This window comes from Citrus clementina, unplaced genomic scaffold, assembly GCF_000493195.1.
Source record: "Citrus clementina cultivar Clemenules unplaced genomic scaffold, Citrus_clementina_v1.0 scaffold_5, whole genome shotgun sequence".
Lineage (NCBI taxonomy): Eukaryota > Viridiplantae > Streptophyta > Magnoliopsida > Sapindales > Rutaceae > Citrus > Citrus x clementina.
Window position 1 is genome coordinate 5,934,900 of NW_006262201.1, and position 9,449 is coordinate 5,944,348.

Consider the following 9,449-nt stretch of genomic DNA (forward strand, 5'->3'; position numbering starts at 1 on the left):
GTTATTGTTCATAACATCCCTGTGCACAAGATCATCATCATACCAGCAAGTCGGCCATAGCATTACATAACATCATAACATTTGCATCATATACATTATTACGGACTATGAGCCAAAATATTTTTGAATCCACCTTACATTCTTTCATAAATAGTATTTAAACTCTTCTAAAACATTTAAGAACTTTTCTTTGAACATTTAATTCTTTTAGAAAATTCTTTAAGAAAACATTTCATTGAAGAAAACTAATTTCTTAAGAATTTAAAAAAAATATAAATTTATATAAATTCATTTAAAAGTGTTTTTATTTTACAAAATTCATTTAAATATTTTTAAAATCAGTTTTCTAAAACTTTTCATTCAAACATAAATTGCATTTATTATAAAGCGCATCATGCATGAATCTACTTACCTCGATCCGCAACAATCAACTCAATACCTCAAGAACAAACTAAGGAGCTCACCCACGTGCTATAATCATCATAAAAGTATCCCTATCAATATTATCTCTAACCTTAAACATAATCCCAATCATCCTTAAATCACAGTCACTTATACTAGTTCAAAACTTATACATATTCTAGACTTAAACATGAGTATCCTGCACATGCTGATTTTTAATAACCTATACACATGTCGGAAAACCATGAAAATTTACAGAGGCACTGTAAATATGCATAGGATTGCATAAAATATTTCACAAAAATCAGCACAAGTGAAAATCGAGTCAGACTATTGACATTTCACCAAAGTAACAAAACTGCCCAGCATTGACCAAAACAGACATTTACCACTCAGGAAATTCACATAATATGCTTTAGTACTCGAATAATATGTTTTTTTTTGTAATTACAGAAGACACATTCAGAAAGCATGTAATTAAAATTTATAATTTTTGGACGCCTGAAACTATTTTATAAGCGTTTTATTTCCGAGAACATCTAACCTGTCCAGAAAATTCCAGATTTGAAAATAGAATTTCAAAAATTCATATCTTTTAGTTTACATGCCCAAAAATCGCGATTCCAGTTTTTAAAGACAAAGGAAAGATTGAAATTTCATTATAAAATCCTAACATGGCCTGTAATATTCATAAATTAGCCCAAACTGCTACACGTATCAGCTTCTGCATTTCGGGAAAACAGTTTCCAGATCTGCAGCAGCCGCATGTTACAATTTTTAATAATTTAACCATAATGAATAAAATTACGAAATTAAACATGCAATCATATTAGACATAGATCTGTTGATAAAACAATCGCCATAATTTTTAAGTACGTGTAACCTTATGGAAAAGTTTCCAGAAGTGAGAACCGCTGCTGAAAATTGGAATTTTCCAGCACCAGTAACCCAACTTCGAAAAACCATAACAATTTGCATACTCAGAGGATTTCAACATAAGACCTATCAATGGAAAGCTTAGGATGTCTAGTTCCATGATCTGTAAACGTATTTATGTGATTCCAAATAAAGAAAACGATTTCAAGCAAAGAATACAGATTGTTTCATCACAACATTATAAGCACACATATATTACCTAGATCATACCACAAGTAATTAAACGCAAACAACTAATAAAAATAAATCAAAGAAATACTTAATACCTTAAGGCAAACGCCAAGCAAAGAGGTTATAAAACTTTCTTTTTCTTCTCCAAAGGCTTATATTTTTTTTTTCTGAGGTTTGTAACGGCATAGAAAATAAAAGACGGCTTCCTTTTAAAAAGATGGCTTCCTCTTAAATACTTGGTAATTAATAAATACTTTTTTATAAAAACTAATAACTTGAGTAACTTATTTAAAGCAATTTGATAAATTCACACAAACACTCAATAATAACTATCCTACCTAATTTAATAAGGGTAAAAGAGGAAACAAAAATAAAAGTGAGCGTTCCAAAAATGTTCATCAATCACTCCTCCACTCTCTTATACAAGGCTGAAATTATCTAAGAACATAGATGAGGTTTTTTTGCCTTTCATCGCCAATAGTTTTAAAATAATTCAAATCGTTTGTACTTTGATAAAGTTGTTGAGCTTGGACAGTTTTCATCATCTAATTAATAAATTATCAGAACGTAACAGCGTGGAAAGGCTTGGGCCTAAAAATCTAACCCAGCCTGGCCTTGTAGCCGAAGGCTGAAATCAAATAAAGTTGGGCTTGATTATTGAGGTGGAAACAAATTTTTAAAATTAAAATATAATTCAATAACTCGTGTTATATTTTAATGCATGTATATTGATGCAACTCCCTCAGCCCTTGAGACAAATTTGAAACAGCCAAACCACATTGGAGTTCGAAGCATACAACAATAAATAAAACACAAAACACACATACCATGCCAGGACTTCTAGCATATCCATGAAATCTACTAAACAAAACAATGTCCTGGCTCATCACGACTTATTAATGAATAGACAGCAGAAATGGATTAATGCTGGATGATGTTTCCTCTTCTGATTTTACCTACATTAAGCGAAGGAAAATAAGAATTAGAAATGAAAGTCTGCTTTTAATTACAGTTCTTCTTACTAGCTACCGATCAAGGAGTCTGTATTAGAGACATAATGTTGACATTAGAAGCAACGCAATTGAACTCCCGTTTGTATAACCATTATAAGTGTAATTCTTCAGATAAACCTTTAATTTGAATTATAATTCAGGGAGTTACTACGTAAATCTACAGAGGAAGTGGAAAAGGACATACCAAATTAGGCATCTAAATGTTGAGCTATCAGAGAAGGAGTAAAATCTCACCTCATCCGCTACATCAGATTCCATAAGGATACATTTGGATGTCATAACGCCGCTCCATATCCTCATAAGCCCTTAGCTTTTTTCTCAACTCCGGCTGAGGCCAATGCAATTCCAATTTGCGGAAGCTCTCTATGCGCCATAGCTCTTCAGGTAGCTTTTTCAAGTAAGCACAAGGGTTGATAATCAAGCTTTCAAGTTTTGTCATGGCTCTTGCCCCCATTGTCCACTCCTCTAGCCAAAACATTGATTTCAGGTGCAGAATCTTGAGCTTTGGAAAGCCACCAGAGCCCACACAAGCCAGCTTTCTTCCTGAATACGAGTTCTGCTTCAGTTTCAACACCAGAAGGTGTGGCAGCTTTTCCAGTGTCGGCATGGGATCCTCCTTGAGTTCAGTATTTGATAAGCTCAATTGGGTCAGACTTGGAGGAAATTGGTATTCAGACAGGACCATTTGTGAGAGTTGCCACCCCTTACTTTTATTCACCAGCTTCAAGCTTTCAAGTTTGAGTAGTTCGCGTAGGCTCTTAGACAACCCAGATTGGTAGTTACTCAAATCTCCATATATTTTTAGAGTTTGAACATTAGGTAGTCTGCCCAATGTATCTGGAGTGCAGCTACAAGGGTGTAAGGCTGATATGAAAATCAGATTTTTCAGAGAGCTGCAATAATTTTCTGGAGGCGCAGGGAGAGTGATACAACCGAAGTTTAGATGCATTAGTTTATGCATGTTCCAAATATCTTCTGGCGTATGATCTATGTAGCTGGATGGCATATCTAGTGTTTGAAGGTTTAGAAGGTTACATAGTGATGAAGGAAGGCTTTTGAGAGAAGGGACATCCAGCTTCAAACATCTCAAAAGGAATAAATTTTCTATTCCGGATGGAAATTGGTCAAGAACTAGAGAACCCATGTTCAATACCCTGAGTAGTTTAAACTTTTTACAAATATTCTCACAATCTAAGAGGGCAGAATGATCGCTTTCTAAGGCAAAATTCTGCAAAGAATGGAGATATGTGTCAATATGCTCTAAAGAAACGAATTTAGTCAGATTTTTTGGAACGGCGAACCGTTTAATAGTTCTCAATTCCTCTACTAGACCTAAATCAAGGACCATGACAAATTTCATTTTTGCGGCCAAAACAACTAATCGTGCCCATACACTGCTAGGAACGGAGCATGTTTTAATTTTACCTCCAGCACTTCTCTTCCCCACTTTAATTAAGCCACGACTGATCAGTTCCTTCAAGTACTCCTCTGCATTTGCCTCACTGTTGTGTGCAACGAAACCTTCAGCCATCCATAGCTGATACAATTGCCTGGTTGATGTCTCAAGGTTTCCATAGAAGACACACAAATAGAAACAACAAAATTTCAAGTACAAAGGTAACTCGAAGATAGAACAAAACAGAAGAGCTGTTGGTTCATTCTCCATTTCCATCATATGCGATTCTAATGATTTGCATCCGCAGTATAATAGGAAAAATTGCCAGCCTTCATATTTTATTCTAAACATGGTCCTCCAACGAGCACAGAATCACTCCCAATCTTCTCTCCATTCTCTAATTCGAACGAAGTGAGGATGTCAGGATCAACGACCGTTATCAGTACTCTGCTTCCATTCTGATAATCTGGAAGAGCTTCTCGAAGATCATTCCATATCATAACGTGATAGATATCATCAAGGACAATCATATACTTCTTATTTGTCAGGTAATCACGAAGAATAGACTTCTTCAATGTATAGTCTTTACCAATAATTTCACTCAACCCAGATGCAGGCATCACTGACTTTATTATGTCGTCCAATATCTTTTTGAAATTGTATTGTATGGATACTCTAACCCAAGCTCGGCAATCAAAATAAAACTTGACATGATTACTGTTGAAAGCCTCTGCGCAAACGCAGTTGTTGGAGGACTTAGCATAAGATTTCTAGGTATCCAACCCAAAAGATTAGTCTTTTAGGTGGAGTGACCTACCACCTTATAAACCCAAGCATCTCCCCTTTACTAGCCAATGTGGGGCATAACTCAATAGCAGTCTTATTGAAACCTCTGCTATCAAGAATTGCGACTACTGAAAGCTGAGGTTGTCCCTCTATCAACAGATCTAACAACGCCTCCTCCATGTCCCTCTTCTCAAACCCTGGAGATGAAGAAGACTCACTTTCTTGATGAATTCGAATGAACAGTTATCCGGTTGGGTGGAAGTTGTTGCATCCGATTTCTAATGTCAGAGATTTTACTTTGAAGTCCAACAAGAGCATCCTTATAACTAGTGCTTTCACTTTCACTTTCACTTTCACTGCTTTGCGGCTGCATGATGGTGGTGAAGAATGCGTCGATGGCTTTCTCAGACTCATAGACAAAGTAATTGATGTCGTTCAGAATGCTCAAAACGTCGGGTCTATCGACATCTTCTTCAACATTCCAGAGTTGAATCAGAAGCCGATTGATGTCACTTTTATAGTCCCTCAGCATAGTAATAATTTCAATCTCCGATAGAAAATATTGGAGAACTGGCTTTAAATTTGTTGAATCAGGCAACGTTAACGCTCCGTCTTCACCTGCTAACACCCTTTTCAGCCTATCCGAAAATAGTATGAGGTTCATCTCCATATCTCCTTTCTCCCAGGTACTACCAATCTGTGAGCATTAACAATGAACATCAATGAATGTGATAACTCATTATGTTAATCATGAGGATCGCTTAGATTAACAAACTTCAACTTGCATTATGAGAATGTAATTAACCATTATTAATTTGCAACTAGGGCATTGTCAATAATGATTAACATCTCAACTAATCTAAAGGGAGACTAGCCAAAGTCAAAAGAAGATATATTGTTGATAAACCAGATTCTTAATTATTTTCTCTCATGCTGAATATTGCAAGCACGTCTTACATATCAGAAACATTATACATCCATATTTTTCACCAAGAATTGTATCTAATTAGCTTGCTGGTGAGAGATCCGTTAATCAAATTTAAGATCTCTGTTTCGAAAATCCTGTGAAACTAAATAAATCACCACAACTAATGCTTAATATAATACTTCTTCATAAACAAATGATGCTTACAATTCCTTCTTATATTGAGTAATCCAAGAAAGAGTAAGCTTCCAGTCGTATATCGGTGATAAATTATGGTCAACACCAATATAAAAGACAAGAAAATAAAAATTTTAATACAGAAAATATAACACATTGGAAGGTGTATTTTTTTAATTTTTTACTTTGATAAGACAAGAAAATAAAAATTTTAATACAGAAAATATAACACATTGGAAGGTGTATTTTTTAATTTTTTACTTTGATCTTAACTTTATTGTAATCAACGTATACTTGATGGGAAAATTATTCATTTTAGAAATATAATCTTTCTAATGCGTACATAGAAATAATTGACGGGAGATCGCTTTTCGGAATCGTTCATTACAAATAAGGTTGTTTCATGAATGCTTAATTCTAGAACTTTTTTAGGAAATAGATTTCATCATAAATGAGTCTACTTAACTTGATCTGAAAAAAATTCCTAACTTTTCATCTATTAATCCTATTTGCCAGAAACATATCCTAATATTGGAAATATCAATGGATTTATCACTCATATGCATCATAAAATAAATTTTATCATCTATTAAATCCCAAAAAATCAAATTCTGTAACAGATTGTGTATGCTTAAGAACCTTCAAAAATTATGTCAACAAGCTAAAATCCAAACTCCATATTTGTTACCTATTAAACAGTTATTTTACCAAATGTTTCTCTAATTATAGATCAGTTAATGAGGTAAAAATTATGAAAATTAGACTGATCAGAGCTAAATATATAGTTATTGAACTTCAAATATTTCGTGCCCAAAATCCCAAAGTTACGCAATATTTAACATTAGCAAAGAGACTGATACATCAAATTCAAAATGGAAATGTGCAAGTCATTGTGTAGTAATCTAAATTTAACTTCTGATTTCATAAAAACTTCCAAAGTTAACAGTAGCATGAATAGTGATCAATCCTCATGCTTTATTAAGCAAAACTAAAAAGATTTTAAAACAAAAAAAAATCACTTACCAAAGCAAAAAATGCAGGCAAACGCTTGATCTCTTTCTCTCAGTCAGTGTGTCAATTATGATGATAATCATGATGACCAGTACTTTAATTAACGAATTGAAATAGCAACTTTAGATCTAAAAATAATGCCCAGTGTTTTTACAAGTTGCGATATAAAAATGTACATAATCATAATTAATTTCTAACTAGGAGGTTGTAATTAACAATCTTATTGAACGTTTCAACTGATCTAATAATGGGAGACTAGCGCAAAGTCAAATGAATAATTTTATATATAGCTCCATAATTAATCAATTTAAAAGAAGACCGATTTATATATTCGAATTTTGGAAAACGTAATTAAAAATTTATTGAGATTGTAGCATACTACAACCATTAGAACCAATGCAATATTTACAACTTATAAAAAAATTTATTGAGATTGTAGCATACTACAACCATTAGAACCAATGCAATATTTACAACATATAAAAAGGTAATTAGGAGGTTTACCGCCACCTATTCAGAATTCGAACTCGGATGACCATCTAAATAAAATCATTTGAAAACCACTTGGCCACGCTATTGAGCCAACAGGTATTCATATATTATTTATTCAAATAATGGAGCATGAAGTCGAGGAGTGAGAAGGACTTGAAGCGGAGTGGCCTTTAGGTTAGTCAACCCTACTCCCTCACTCAGATCGAGTGGTTCAGTATCCCCCGGACCTGGAGTTGCAAATTCAAATCCATGCAACAAACTAGCGAGTGTTAGTAGCAGCACTTGAAGGGCAAAAGAGATTCCAGGGCACCCTCTTCTTCCGGAGCCAAAGGGTATCAATTCAAAGTTTTGTCCCCTAACATCAATATCTTTATGTGTTGTCAGAAATCTTTCTGGTCGAAACTCATTAGGCTCTTCCCAAATATTTGGATCTCGATGAATCTTTGCAATGTTGACAAAAAGACGTGTGCCGGCAGGCACATGGTAGCCGGCTATGGTGCAGTCTTCCATGGATTCATGTGGTATAGAGATTGGCGCAGCAGGACATAAACGAAGAGTTTCCTTTACTATAGCTTGTAAATAAACTAAATTTTTAATATCAGATTCAATCACTTGTCTTTCTCTACCAATGTGGGTATCTAATTCGTTTTGGACCTTCTTCAAAACGTCAAGGTGGTTGAGTGTTAAAGTGAGAGCCCATGTCAATGTAAATGTGGTGGTGTCTGTTCCTCCCAATATAAGAGCCTGCATGCAAAGGCAAAGAACCATGCCCGGCCCCAACCCAAAGTCAATGTGATTATCATGAATGCAAATACAATAAAATATAGAAATACAACCTAAAATAATACCGTGACTAATTCAGTAATGTGTCTTTTGAATGTAACCTTTTTTTTTTTTTTTGATAAGGTCTTTTGAATGTAACCTAATATTGAACAGTTGGAAAAATCTCGGGTGATTCGGTTTTCTTCATTAGCTTTTTTCTTTATGTGTCTTTTAATTAATTATGAAAATGTTCATTCCGTTCCGGAAAAAATATTCTGAATTAAAGTACTATAGAAAAAATGTGACTACAATTTTTTGTATCTAATAGTATATATTTATATATGTATGGACTACGACCTTTGGATGGTTCCTTGTTCAATATTGAAAATGTGATAAATCGTGTTCAACCACCCGCAGAAACTTTATAAAAGATTTTATACATTATAAAGCCTTCATAATATTCTAAAATATTTTACAATGTTGTCATTGTGCGCGCCCGAACCTGACTCAATCAAGAAGTGATTTCTTAGGCATATATTACACACTATTAATTGTGTCTAATTAAACTAAATATTGTTAATACGTAGGTGTGTGCCCAAACACATACACATATACATATATAATTCTCTAATGAGGATATCGTTATTTTAACAAAGTTATTTTAATAAAGTAAAGATATCATTAACAGATAAAAATATATATTTCAATATGCTAACAAATAAAAAAAAATAGTCTCTACTGTATTAAAATCTATATATATTTTTTTATATTTTAGTGTGCTAACATTATTAGATATATAAGAACTCTGTATATACACACACATACCAGGCACGTAGCTTTGGTGATTGTATCGGCATCAAAACTAGGAAGCTCTTCAGCGTCAGCAAGAGCTGATAGCATCACGTCCATGAAGTCGTTCTCGTCCTTGACCACCTGATCATCGCTTGAAATACTCTTCTGCTTATGCTCTTCTAACCAGCCTTCAAGAATTTGGTCAAGCTCTTTCGCTGTCCTCTTCATGCTCTTCTCAATTCCATCGAGATCTAACCACCTCAAAAATGGAACGGAATCAGCAATTGCAAAAGCCCCGGTTAATTCCATTAATTTTCTTATTGCCTTTCGACATCGATTATTCTCTTCATCAATCTCTTGATGATTTGTTGTACCTCCTCGGACAAGTCTTTTCCCCACAACCATTCTTGTGGCGATATTAAAGGTCAGTGCGTTAAATCTTTCCTTCATCTCAACCAACGCCTTGCCAGAATCACCTCTGAGCTTCATCCATTCATCGTATAGTTCTTTCATGGACGTTCTCACCTCAGATTCTCGGACGTGTTTTGAGCATTTCCAGGCGGTGATTTGAGAGAATCTCCAGTGT

General features: G+C 34.3%; 2 pseudogenes; both read right to left on the bottom strand.

The window, feature by feature from the left end:
• Positions 1-2,769: 2,769 nt before the first annotated feature.
• LOC112098513 lies at positions 2,770-5,374 on the bottom strand (annotated as a pseudogene).
• Positions 5,375-7,420: 2,046 nt separating this feature from the next.
• Positions 7,421-9,449, bottom strand: part of LOC18042258 — a 6,599-nt pseudogene continuing 4,570 nt past the window's right edge.